The sequence below is a fragment of the Heptranchias perlo genome, chromosome 31 (assembly GCF_035084215.1).
Source record: "Heptranchias perlo isolate sHepPer1 chromosome 31, sHepPer1.hap1, whole genome shotgun sequence".
Lineage (NCBI taxonomy): Eukaryota > Metazoa > Chordata > Chondrichthyes > Hexanchiformes > Hexanchidae > Heptranchias > Heptranchias perlo.
This window is the reverse complement of record NC_090355.1, coordinates 36955394-36969818: the sequence shown is the minus strand read 5'-3', so window position 1 is coordinate 36969818 and position 14425 is coordinate 36955394. Positions and strand designations below refer to the sequence as shown.

At 48.7% G+C, this 14425-nt stretch overlaps 1 protein-coding gene across 1 annotated transcript in view; it reads right to left on the bottom strand.

The window, feature by feature from the left end:
* The window catches only part of LOC137300446 (protein FAM163B-like), a 29497-nt gene extending 17047 nt beyond the window's left edge, over positions 1-12450 (bottom strand). The window contains exon 1 of the mRNA XM_067969510.1: positions 12277-12450. The gene's annotated coding sequence lies outside the window, so the exon portion shown is untranslated. The remainder of the gene's footprint in view (positions 1-12276) is intronic.
* Between the last annotated feature and the right edge of the window lie 1975 nt (positions 12451-14425).

Sequence of the window (14425 nt, the reverse complement as noted above, 5' to 3'; positions counted from 1 at the left end):
GGTTAGGGAGGAAATTGCGGGTCCCCTAGCAGAGATATTTGAATCATCCACCGCTACAGGTGAGGTGCCTGAAGATTGGGGGGTAGCAAATGTTGTGCCTTTGTTTAAGAAGGGCGGCAGGGAAAAGCCTGGGAACTACAGACCGGTGAGCCTGACATCTGTAGTGGGTAAGTTGTTAGAGGGTATTCTGAGAGACAGGATCTACGGGCATTTGGAGAGGCAGGGACTGATTAGGAACAGTCAGCATGGTTTTGTGAGAGGAAAATCATGTCTCACAAATTTGATTGAGTTTTTCGAAGGGGTAACCAAGAAGATAGATGAGGGCTGTGCAGTAGACGTGGTCTACATGGACTTTAGCAAAGCCTTTGACAAGGTACCGCATGGCAGGTTGTTACATAAGGTTAAATCTCACGGGATCCAAGGTGAGGTAGCCAATTGGATACAAAATTGGATTGACGGCAGAAGACAGAGGGTGGTTGTAGAGGGTTGTTTTTCAAACTGGAGGCCTGTGTCCAGCGGTGTGCCTCAGGGATCGGTGCTGGGTCCGCTGTTGTTTGTTATTTATATTAATGATTTGGATGAGAATTTAGGAGGCATGGTTAGTAAGTTTGCAGATGACACCAAGATTGGTAGCATTGTGGACAGTGAAGAAGGTTATCTAGGATTGCAACGGGATCTTGATAAATTGGGCCAGTGGGCCGATGAATGGCAGATGGAGTTTAATTTAGATAAATGTGAGGTGATGCATTTTGGTAGATCGAATCGGGCCAGGACCTACTCCGTTAATGGTAGGGCGTTGGGGAGAGTTATAGAACAAAGAGATCTAGGAGTACAGGTTCATAGCTCCTTGAAAGTGGAGTCACAGGTGGATAGGGTGGTGAAGAAGGCATTCGGCATGCTTGGTTTCATTGGTCAGAACATTGAATACAGGAGTTGGGATGTTTTGTTGAAGTTGTACAGGAGATTAGTAAGGCCACACTTGGAATACTGTGTACAGTTCTGGTCACCCTATTATAGAAAGGATATTATTAAACTAGAAAGAGTGCAGAAAAGATTTACTAGGATGCTACCGGGACTTGATGGTTTGACTTATAGGGAGAGGTTGGATAGACTGGGACTTTTTTCCCTGGAGAGTAGGAGGTTAAGGGGTGATCTTATAGAAGTCTATAAAATAATGAGGGGCATAGATAAGGTAGATAGTCAAAATCTTTTCCCAAAGGTAGGGGAGTCTATAACGAGGGGGCATAGATTTAAGGTGAGAGGGGAGAGATACAAAAGGGTCCAGAGGGGCAATTTTTTCACTCAAAGGGTGGTGAGTGTCTGGAACGAGCTGCCAGAGGCAGTAGTAGAGGCGGGTACAATTTTGTCTTTTAAAACGCATTTGGACAGTTACATGGGTAAGATGGGTATCGAGGGATATGGGCCAAGTGCAGGCAATTGGGACTAGCTTAGTGGTATAAACTGGGCGACATGGACATGTTGGGCCGAAGGGCCTGTTTCCATGTTGTAAACTTCTATGACTATATGACTCTAATTGAATTTCTTCAGTCCCAGTAAAGGTGTTGATTCTGCCCTTCAGCCCCGTTCTTAACCTTTTCCTTACCCATTGACTTGATTTGCATAATGTAGCTCCTTTGATGGGTTTCTTCCCCTTTCTAAGAACATCAACAGTCCGCTGGGCCCAAGAAGCCTGTCCCTGTTGGGTTGGACTCAACCTCGTCTCCTCAACAGATCTTTTCTTTATCTAGAATTAACTCGAGCCCCTTATACCGTCCAGCTCAGTGAGCTCCCCTGCGAATTTGTCCTACAATTTCCATCACACTGTGGCTGCTGAAAGGTTGTGACTGATTTCTGATTCCTAACCTCGTCCTCTATCAGTGAAGACTAATCATTCCCCCCCAGCTTTCACTGAAGATTTGATGATCTTGTGCACACCTTTATAGGTTTGTGTCTGTAGTTGTTAAATATCGTGCAAATATTTACAATCTTCCTGCCGCCACACTTTACACACTTGGATCATGTTCCCTTATGTTAAAGACATTAAGATAAGATAAATGAGCACAATTTACACATTAAAGAGGTTGGGGCATGGATACAGCACTCATTATTATACCAACTTCTGCAGCAAGGTGACTGATGATACAGGTTACCATTCTACAGATCAGCTATGATCTAATTGAATGTTGGAACAGGCTCGAGGGGCTGAATGGCCTCCTCCTATTCCTATATTCCAATCTGCTTTGCCCCTAAACTAATGCCCATGTCCTGGATACAAGGTGTTCAGGAAAGATAGGGAAGGAAAGAAAGTGGGGAGAGGGGTGGCAGTATTGATTAAGGAGAATATTGCAGTGCTGGAGAGAGAGGATGTCCTGGAGGGGTCAAGGACAGAATCTATTTGGTTTGAGTTAAGAAATAAAAGAGGTGCCTTTACACGACTGGGTGTATTCTATAGGCCACCAACTAGTGGGAAGGAGATAGAGGAGCAAATTTGCAGAGAGGTGCAAAAGCTATAGAATAGTGATAACTGGAGACTTCAACTATTCCAATATAGACTGGGGTAATAATAATAATATAAGGGGCACAGAGGGGGAGGAACTTTTGAAATGTGTTCAGGATAACTTTCTTAACCAGTACATTTCCAGCCCAACGAGGAAGGAGGCATTGCTGGACTTGGTTCTGGGGAATGAGGTGGGCCAAGTGGAGCAAGTATCAGTGGGGGAGCATTTAGGGAGCAGCGATCATAGTATCATAAGGTTTAGAATAGCTTTGCAAAAGGACACAGACCACTCTAAAGTAAAAATACTCAATTGGAGGAGGGCCAATTTCAATGGGATGAGAACAGATCTGGCCCGGGTAAATTGGAATCAAAGATTGGCAGGCAAAACTGTATTTGAACAGTGGGCGGCCTTTGAAGAGGAGATGGTTCAGGTACAGTGTAGGCACATTCCCACGAGGGAGAAAGGAGGGCAACTAAAGACAGAGCTCCCTGGATGGCAAAAGAGAGAGAGAGTAAGATGAAACGGAAAAAAGGGGCATATGACAGATGTCAGGTTGATAATACAAGTGAGAACCAGGCAGAATATAGAAAGTTCAGAGAGGAAGTGAAAAAGGAAATAAGAGGGGCAAAGAGAGAGTATGAGAATAGACTGGTGGCCAACATAAAAGGGAATCCAAAAGTCTTCTACAGGCTGTAAACAGTAAACGGGTAGTAAGAGGAGGGGTGGGACCGATTAGGGACCATAAAGGAGATCTACTCATGGAGGCAGAGGGCATGGCTGAGGTACTAAATGAGTATTTTGCATCTGTCTTTACCAAGGAAGAAGATGCTGCCAGAGTCTCAGTAAAGGAAGATATAGTTGAGAAACTGGATGGGCTAAAAATTGATAAAGAGGAGGTACTAGAAAGGCTAGCTGTACTTAAAGTAGATAAGTCACCCGGTCCGGATGTGATGCATCCAAGGTTGCTGAGGGATGTAAGGGTGGAAATTGCGGAGGTACTGGCCATAATCTTCCAAACATCTGTAGATACGGGGGTGGTGCCAGAGGACTGGAGAATTGCAAATGTTACATCCTTGTTCAAAAAAGGGTGTAAGGATAAACCCAGTAACTACAGGCCAGTCAGTTTAACCTCAGTATTGGGGAAACTTTTAGAAACGATAATCCTAGACAGAATCAACAGTCACTTGGACAAGTGTGGATTGATTAGGGAAAGCCAGCACGGATTTGTTAAAAGCAAATCGTGTTTAACTAACCTGATAGAGTTTTTTGATCAGGTAACTGAGAGGGTCGATGAGGGCAGTGCAGTTGATGTGGTGTATATGGACTTTCAAAAGGTGTTTGATAAAGTGCCACATAATAGGCTTATCATCAAAGTTGAAGCCCATGGAATAAAAGGGGCAGTAGCAACATGGATACAGAATTGGCTAAGGGACAGGAAACAGAGAGTAGTGGTGAACGGTTGTTTTTCGGACTGGAGGGAGGTGTACAGTGGTGTTCCCCAGGGGTCGGTGCTGGGACCACTGCTTTTCTTGATATTTTTAATGACTTGGACTTGGGTGTACAGGGCACAATTTCAAAATTTACAGATGATACAAAACTTGGAAGGGTAGTGAACAGTGAGGAGGATAGTGATAGACTTCAAGAGGATATAGACAGGCTGGTGGAATGGGTGGACACGTGGCAGATGAAATTTAACGCAGAAAAATGCGAAGTGATACATTTCAGTAGGAAGAATGAGGAGACGCAATATAAACCAAAGGGCACAACTCTAAAAGGGGTACAGGAACAGAGAGATCTGGGGGTTTATGTGCACAAATCGTTGAGGGTGGCAGGGCAGGTTGAGAAAGTGGTTAAAAAAGCATACGGGATCCTGGGCTTTATAAATAGAGGCATAGAGTACAAAAGCAAGGAAGTCATGATGGACCTTTATAAAACACTGGTTCGACCACAGCTGGAGTATTGTGTCCAGTTCTGGGCACCGCACTTTAGGAAAGATGTGAAGGCCTTAGAGAGGGTGCAGAAGAGATTTACTAGAATGATTCCAGGGATGAGTGATCTTAGTTTCTTGGATCGACTGGTGAAACTGGGGTTGTTCTCCTTGGAACAGAGAAGGTTGCGAGGAGATTTGATCGAGGTATTCAAAATCATGAAGGGTCCAGACAGAGTAGATAGAGAGAAACTGTTCCCATTGGTGGAAGGGTCAAGAACCAGAGGACATGCATTTAAGGTGATTGGCAAAAACTTTTTACCCAGCGAGTGGTTAGGATCTGGAATGCACTGCCCGAGGGGGGGTGGAGGCAGATTCAATCATGGCCTTCAAAAGAGAACTGGATAAGCACTTGAAACAAAAAAAATTTGCAGGGCTACGGGAATAGGGCGGGGGAGTGGGACTAGCTGGATTGCTCTTGCATAGAGCCAGCACGGACTCGGTGGGCCGAATGGTCTCCTTCCGTGCTGTAACCTTTCTATGATTCTAAGATTCTATGATCCTGCATCTCTGCACTTGAAAAATTTTAATTTTTTTTTTGAACAGAATACATTAATGTCAATTTTTAGAGAAATTGTTTAATCTTCACTAAAATTTTGTTCTATTAAATCCCATGTGATTTTTCCAGTTTCTGTAAGAGCAATGTGACATCACCTGGTGCCAAAGAGCTGAGCTCATAGTCTGTGAGTAGAAACAGTCCCTCTGACGCTGGTCTTATTGTGTAGATAAAATCATGGAAATGAATAAATGAATTAGTGGCAGGAAGTAGATACTGAAGGAAATCTAGTTATTGGAGGAGTGTCCTGAATATGGAGTAGGATCAGCCTTTATTAAGCTGTTAGATGCTGTGCAGACATTACGTCTTTACAAAGTTAGATCATAGAATCATAGAAAGTTATGGCACAGAAGGAGGCCATTCGAACCATCGTATCCGTGCCGGCCGATAAAGAGGAATCATAGAAACATAGGAAGAGGAGTAGGCCATTCAGCCCCTCGTGCCTGCTCCGCCATTTGATAAGATCATGGCTGATCTGTGATCTAACTCCATATACCTGCCTTTGGCCCATATCCCTTAATACCTTTGGTTGCCAAAAAGCTATCTATCTCACATTTAAATTTAGCAATTGAGCTAGTATCAATTGCCGTTTGCGGAAGAGAGTTCCAAACTTCTACAACCCTTTGTGTGTACAAATGTTTTCTAATCTCACTCCTGAAAGGTCTGGCTCTAATTTTTAGACTGTGCCCCCTACTCCTAGAATCCCCAACCAGCGGAAATAGTTTCTCTCTATCCACCCTATCCGTTCCCCTTAATATCTTATAAACTTCGATCAGATCACCCCTTAACCTTCGAAACTCGAGAGAACACAACCCCAATTTGTGTAATCTCTCCTCGTAACTTAACCCTTGAAGTCCAGGTATCATTCTAGTAAACCTACGCTGCACTCCCTCCAAGGCCAATATGTCCTTCCGAAGGTGCGGTGCCCAGAACTGCTCACAGTACTCCAGGTGCGGTCTAACCAGGGTTTTGTATAGCTGCAGCATAACTTCTGCCCCCTTGTACTCTAGTCCTCCAGATATAAAGGCCAGCATTCCATTAGCCGCCTTGATTATTTTCTGCACCTGTTCATGACACTTCAATGATCTATGTACCTGAACCCCGAGGTCCCTTTGGACATCCACTGTTTTTAACTTTTTACCATTTAGAAAGTACCCTGTTCTATCCTTTTTTGATCCAAAGTGGATGACCAAGGATTAATCAGGGATAGTCAACATGGCTTTGTCAAGGGAAGATCATGTCTGACTAATTTGATTGAATTTTCTGAGGGGGTGACTCGGCGTGTGGATGAGGGTAACGCAGTGGATGTGGTATACATGGATTTCAGTAAGGCCTTCGATAAAGTCCCCCACAGGAGACTGGTCAAGAAGGTACGAGCCCATGGAATCCAGGGTGCCTTGGCACTTTGGATACAAAACTGGCTTAGTGGCAGAAGGCAGAGGGTGATGGTCGAAGGTTGTTTTTGTGACTGGAAGCCTGTGGCCAGTGGGGTACCACAGGGATCGGTGCTGGGTCCCTTGCTGTTTGTGGTCTACATTAATGACTTGGATATGAATGTAAAAGGTATGATCAGTAAGTTCGCTGATGATACAAAAATTGGTAGGGTGGTAAATAGCGAGGAGGATAGCCTCAGTCTGCAGGACGATATAGATGGGTTGGTCAGATGGGCGGAACAGTGGCAAATGGAATTTAACCCGGAAAAGTGCGAGGTGATGCACTTTGGAGGGACTAACAAGGCAAGGGTATACACAATGAATGGGAGGACCCTAGGCAAGACAGAGGGTCAGAGGGATCTTGGTGTGCAAGTTCACAGATCACTGAAGGCGGCGGAACAGGTAGATAAGGTGGTAAAGAAGGCATATGGGATACTTGCCTTTATTAGCCGAGGCATAGAATATAAGAGCAAGGAGGTTATGATGGAGCTGTATAAAACACTGGTTAGGCCACAGCTGGAGTACTGTGTGCAGTTCTGGTCGCCACACTACAGGAAGGATGTGATCGCTTTGGAGAGGGTGCAGAGGAGATTCACCAGGATGTTACCAGGGCTGGAGCGCTTCAGCTATGAAGAGAGACTGGGAAGATTGGGTTTGTTTTCCTTGGAGCAGAGGAGGCTGAGGGGGGACATGATTGAGGTGTACAAAATTATGAGGGGCACAGATAGGATGGATACTAAGGAGCTTTTTCCCTTCGTTGAGGGTTCTATAACAAGGGAACATAGATTCAAGGTAAAAGGCGGGAGGTTTCGAGGGGATTTGAGAAAGAACTTTTTCACCCAGAGGGTGGTTGGAGTCTGGAACTCACTGCCTGAAAGGGTTGTGGAGGCAGGAACCCTCACAACATTCAAGAAGCATTTGGATGAGCACTTGAAATGCCATAGCATACAAGGCTACGGACCATATGCTGGAATATGGGATTAGAGTAGACAGGGCTGATGGCCGGCGCGGACACGATGGGCCGAAGGGCCTCTATCCGTGCTGTATAACTCTATGACTCTATGACCTCACATTTGTCTACATTGAATTCCATTTGCCACAGTTTTGCCCATTCACCTAATCTATCAATATCCCTTTGTAATTTTATGTTTTCATCTACACTGCTTACAATGCCACCAATCTTTGTGTCATCGGAAAACTTAGATATAAGACTTTCTATGCCTTCATCCAAGTCGTTAATAAATATTGTGAATAATTGAGGCCCCAAGACAGATCCCTGTGGGACTCCACTAGTCACATCCTGCCAATGTGAGTACCTACCCATTATCCCTACTCTCTGTCGCCTTTCGCTCAGCCAACTTCCTAACCAAGTCCGTACTTTTCCCTCGATTCCATGGGCTTCTATCTTAGCTAACAGTCTCTTATGTGGGACCTTATCAAATGCCTTCTGGAAGTCCACATAAATAACATCCATTGACATTCCCCTGTCCACTACTTTAGTCACCTCTTCCGTAGCCCTGTAGGTTACAGCACTTCAAGTGCACGTCCAGGTACTTTTTAAATGAGTTGAGGGTTTCAGCCTCTACCACCCTCTCAGGCAGTGAGTTCCAGACCCCCTCCACCCTCTGGGTGAAAAAAATTCTCCTCAGCTCCCCTCTAATCCTTCCACCAATCACTTTAAATCTATGCCCCCTGGTTATTGACCCCTCTGCTAAGGGAAATAGGTCCTCCCTATCCACTCTATCTATTCCCGTCATAATTTTATACACCTCAATTAAATCTTCCATCAGCCTCCTTTGTTCCAAAGAAAACAACCCCAGTCTATCCAATATTTTCTCATAGCTAAAACTCCTCTGTAAATCCCCTCTGCACCCTCTCTAGTGCAATCACATCTTTCCTGTAATGTGGTGACCAGAACTGTACACAGTGCTCAAGCTGTGGCCTAACTAGTGTTTTATACAGTTCCAGCATAAGATCCCTGCTCTTATATTCTATGCCTCGGCTAATAAAGGAAAGTATCCCGTATGCCTTCTTAACCACCTTATCTACCTGTCCTGCTACCTTCAGGGATCTGTGGACATGCACTCCAAGGTCCCTCACTTCCTCTACACCTCTCAGTACCCTCCCATTTATTGTATATTCCCTTGCCTTGTTTGCCCTCCCCAAATGCATTACCTCACACTTCTCCAGATATAGCTAGACGAGGAGTTGTACTCTATAATGTGATCTTAACTCCTGCTCCTCAGTCTGAACCACTTCTGTGACTCCCAACAACCTGTGAGGCAGAATTCCTGGGATAATCTGGAATAACTCGATCTCAGGCCCACTCCTCTTTGGCTCATCACTAAATTAAGACAATTATTCTGCAAAATAGTGCAGGCAAATTCTAACAATTTTTAACATGTGGAAATATAAATTGTGTTTATTTACCTTTTCTTCCTCATGTCTTGCTATATAAGAAGCTACTTTTCACCATGTCTGTGAACAGATCCTCTCCCCTCAACACTGGAGAACTGATATCCATTTTACAATAAGATTAAATTGTGGGGGGAATTTTGTGTTGCAATTTCTGGGACCATCTGGCAAATGAATTGCAGCTTTTTATCCCGGGGGTCCTCAGATTACAAGGAGCCTTTCTTGGTGCCAGTAATTCATTAAAATACTGGGGTCGGGACAATTCCCAGTGATTCACGTGTTCCTGTCTCTTGAAGTGAAATTAACATAATGCTGGTCGATGTTCAGGTGAGGTGGGTTTGGAGTTTATGGGTTACCCGGCCCAGGGGTGCAGACACAAAACCACAATTTTAAAATCATTCATTCTGTCCTGATGGACTCTAAGGGCTGGATCGTGACCCTATTGATGGATATTTCCAGATTAACAGATTGGGGAGGATCCAGAGACACGAGTTTAAACTGTGGGAGGGTGGGAATAGACTGGGATTCAGACAATTCTACATTCCCCAGAGAGTAGTGGGGGAGGGGGGGAGGGGGACAGGTGGGGGGAGGGGGACAATTGGGGGAGGGGGGAGGGGGACAGGTGGGGGGAGGGGGACAGGTGGGGGAGGGGGACAGGTGGGGGAGGGGGACAGGTGGGGGAGGGGGGAGGGGACAGATGGGGAGGGGGACAGGTGGGGGGAGGGGAGGGGGACTGGTGGGGTGAATTGTGAGCCTCTGGAATGCGTTGCCTGCTGGTGTGGTGAGTGCTCGATCTCTGCCTTGAAAAGGGAGCTGGACCAGTCCCTGACTGGGGCAGAGATCGCATCATATGGAAGGTAAGTGTCTTTGTAGAGAACACTTGGACCGTCTGATCTTCTGGACTGGTTTCCAGCGCCTGACGGAGTTGCAGAGGAATTTTCCCAAGTATTTTTTCACTTATTGGCTCTGAGCTTTTTCTCTGGGTTTTTGCCTCTCTGGAGATTACATGATTGCGGGGGTAGGGAGGGAGATGTGGGGAGATGGGGAGGGTGGGAGATGGGGGCGTGGGAGATGGGGGCATGGGGGGAGATGGTGGCGTGGGAGATGGGGGCGTGGGAGATGGGGGCGTGGGAGATGGGGGCGTGGGAGATGGGGGCGTGGGAGATGGGGGCATGGGGGGAGATGGTGGGGAGGGAGATGGGGGCATGGGGGGAGATGGTGGCGTGGGAGATGGTGGGGTGGGAGATGGTGGGGTGGGGGGAGATGGTGGGGTGGGAGATGGGGGGGTGGGGGTTTAGCCGCGATTCTCTGCCCATCACCATGTGGGACAGGCTCGATGGAACAGCTGGTCTTTTTCTGCCCATCAATTTAATATGTTCGTAAACGACAAAAAGCTTCCTTGGACCCAATTTGTCCAAACCTTTCATTATTTTAAACACTTTGATCATTTCCCCCTCAGTCTCTCAGTAAAGTAAACGCCCCACAATACTGGTGAGTCTGGGACAGGCTGGGTCCGGGCTGGGTCTGGGATGGGATGGGCTGAGTCTGGGATGGGACAGGCTGGGTCTGGGACGGTCTGGGATGGGTCTGGGACGGGCTGGGTCTGGGACGGGCTGGGTCTGGGACGGGCTGGGTCTGGGACGGGCTGGGTCTGGGACGGGCTGGGTCTGGGACGGGCTGGGTCTGGGCTGGGCTGGGTCTGGGCTGGGCTGGGTCTGGGACGGGCTGGGTCTGGGTCTGGGATGGGCTGGGTCTGGGTCTGGGACGGGCTGGGTCTGGGCTGGGCTGGGTCTGGGCTGGGCTGGGTCTGGGTCTGAGACAGGCTGGGTCTGGGCTGGGTCTGGGACGGGCTGGGGCTGGGTCTGGGACGGGCTGGGTCTGGGACAGGCTGGGTCTGGGACAGGCTGGGGCTGGGTCTGGGACGGGCTGGGTCTGGGACGGGCTGGGTCTGAGTCTGGGACGGGCCGAGTATGGGACGGGCCGGGTCTGGGACGGGCTGGGTCTGGGTCTGGGATGGGCTGGGTCTGGGTCTGGGACGGGCTGGGTCTGGGTCTGGGACGGTCTGGGTCTGGGACGGGCTGGGTCTGGGTCTGGGACGAGCTGGGTCTGGGACGGGCTGGGTCTGGGACGGGCTGGGTCTGGGTCTGGGTCGGGCTGGGTCTGGGACGGGCTGGGTCTGGGACGGTCTGGGTCTGGGTCTGGGACGAGCTGGGTCTGGGACGGGCTGGGTCTGGGACGGGCTGAGTCTGGGTCTGGGTCGGGCTGGGTCTGGGACGGGCTGGGTCTGGGACGGGCTGAGTTTGGGTCTGGGACGGGCTGGGTCTGGGACGGGCTGGGTCTGGGACGGGCTGGGTCTGGTACGGGCTGGGTCTGGGTCTGGGACGGGCTGGGTCTGGGACGGGCTGGGTCTGGGACGGGCTGGGTCTGGGTCTGGGACGAGCTGGGTCTGGGACGGGCTGGGTCTGGGACGGGCTGGGTCTGGGTCTGGGTCGGGCTGGGTCTGGGACGGGCTGGGTCTGGGACGGGCTGGGTTTGGGTCTGGGACGGGCTGGGTCTGGGACGGGCTGGGTCTGGGACGGACTGGGTCTGGGTCTGGGACGGGCTGAGTCTGGGACGGGCTGGGTCTGGGACGGGCTGGGTTTGGGTCTGGGACGGGCTGGGTCTGGGACGGGCTGGGTCTGGGACGGGCTGGGTCTGGGTCTGGGACGGGCTGGGTCTGGGACGGGCTGGGTCTGGGTCTGGGACGGGCTGGGTCTGGGACGGGCTGGGTCTGGGACGGGCTGGGTCTGGGTCTGGGACGGGCTGGGTCTGGGTCTGGGACGGGCTGGGTCTGGGTCTGGGACGGGCTGGGTCTGGGATGCGCTCGATTTTCAAAAAGCCTCAGAAAATTCTGCTCCACTGTTCTTTTATTGACACCAAGTCACTTCTTCAAAAAACTCCATTAAACTTGTCAAATGTGAGCTGCCTTTAATAAATCCACACTCACTGTCCTGATTAAACTGTTCACTTAATGTATCTCAAATGATGGATTCTAAGAGTTTATCCACGCTAGACATTAGACTAACTGGTCTACAGTTACCTGGTTTATCCTTCTCTCCCTTAGAAACAGGAATACAGATATACATTGCACATTAAACACACAAATACATTACACCTGAAAGACACACATTACACATTAAAGACACACATTACACATTAAACACACATTACACATTAAAGACACACATTACACATTAAAGACACACATTACACATTAAACACACATTACACATTAAAGACACACATTACACATTAAAGACACACATTACACATTAAAGACACACATTACACATTAAACACACACAGGAATATAGACATTTCTACACATACAAAACATGTTGGACTCACCCCCCACTGCTGGTTTGATCTGTCTTGGATTTTCTGTAATTCAGTTTAATTGAGGATCAGTGCTGCAGTTGCCTGGTGATGAGGGTGAGGTGGGTGTTTGTGAAACCTGCAGGTGATGGCTCAGAGACTCAAGCTCTTCTCTGCAGCCCCTCGTCTCTTTGTTGGACTCCATCAGGAGAGAGCTCCTGCACTTCCTACCTACTGAAAGCAGAAATGGGAACTGTGTGAAATTCCAGAAGTTTTCATAATGCTCACAGCCGTGGAATAATGTAAAACATGTCCTTTATTTTACTGTGGGGGTTCGAGCCGAACAGTGGAAAGGCTAAGAGTCAAGCACATGGTGGTTGTGATGGAAGCTTCACTTGTCTTACAGGGACTGGGCATTACTGCCAGGGGCTGAGTGGGATTTGTATTCTCCAACCACCTTCCTGTGCCAATCACCCAGCCCAATACCACTCCCAGCCTTGCCAGTGAGCCCCAAATCACCACCCCCTCTCCATATTCCCTTCCACGTGGTCCATTAGCTCACACACAAAGCTCTTGTCATCCATGACTCATCGAGGATTACTGCACCGTCTCCCTGGTACAGACCCAAATATACCCACCAATGACAACTCCTCTCCCCTTACAGAAGCCTCCCTGTCAGGCTAGGCGTTGCTATTGGACAATAGGCTTAGTCTCACTATCTGGCAATGCCCAATCTCACTATATGACAACGGGTTCAGTCTCGCTATCTGGCAATAAGCCAAGTCTAACTATCTGGCAGTGTGCCCAATCTCACTTTCTCAATGGCCTAGTCTCACTATCTGGCAACAGGCTTAGTCTCACAATCTGGCAATGGGTCTAGTCTCACTATCTGGCAACAGGCTTAGCCTCACTATCTGGCAATGGGTCTAGTCTCACTATCTGGCAATGGAACCAGTCTCACTATCTGGTAGTCTTGGGTGTAATGTTCCCCTGTCTGAACACCATTCACTCCTTTGATTGCTGTGATTATCTCTCTGCCAAGGTGTGATAATGGGCAGTTGGAAAGATTATCTGTAATCACCAGGCATTGTTCTCTGACTATATACGCTGTGCCTTTATGGAACCCTTCACTCACCTGACGAAGGAGGAAAGCTCCGAGAGCTTGTGATTTCAAATAAAGCTGTTGGACTATAACCTGGTGTTGTAAGACTCCTTACATTTGTCCACCCCAGTCCATCACCGGCATCTCCACATCATATCTGGCAATAGGTCCAGTCTCACTATCTGGTGATGGGACCAGTTTCACTATCTGGCAATGGGTCCAGTCTCACTATCTGGAAACGGGCCTAGTCTCCATACCTGGCAATGGGCTCGGTATCACTATCTGGCAATGGACTCGGTATCACTATCTGGCAATGGACTCGGTATCACTATCTGGCAATGGACTCGGTATCACTATCTGGCAATGGACTCGGTATCACTATCTGGCAATGGACTCGGTATCACTATCTGGCAATGGACTCGGTATCACTATCTGGCAATGGACTCGGTATCACTATCTGGCAATGAGACCAGTCACACTGTCTGACAATGGGCCCAGTCTCACTATCTGGCAAATAAGCATTAGTCATCCATATTATATTTAAATCAGGCAACTATGGTCCTCTGGTTTTAAATCTGTCTTTTAAGCATTTACAGTTAATGAATAAAGACACTGATAGAATCTCATCAGAACCCCCAGCATCTGAGCAGGGAAGAAGGTGGAGGAGCAGGAGGGGAGGGGAAGAGGAGGGAGAGTGAACAAGAAGGGGTGAAGGGAGAAGAGAGCTGGAAGGACAAAGAGAAGAAAGGGAGGGAGAGTGAGGATAGGGGCGGGGAGGGGGAGGAGGAGGAGTCGAAGGGGAGGGGAGGGGAAGGAGTCGAAGGGGAGGGGAGGGGAGGGGAGGGGGAGGAGTCGAAGGGGAGGGGGAGAATAAAGAGCAGGAGGGGAGGGGAGGATGAGGAGCGGGAGGGGAGGGGAGGATGAGGAGCAGGAGGGGAGGGGAGGGAGGGGAGGGGGAGAATAAAGAGCAGGAGGGGAGGGGAGGGAGGGGAGAGGGAGGGTGGGGAGGGAGGGGAGAGGGAGGGGAGGGGTGGGGGAGGGGGAGGAGTCGAAGGGGAGGGGAGGGGGAGGATGAGGAGC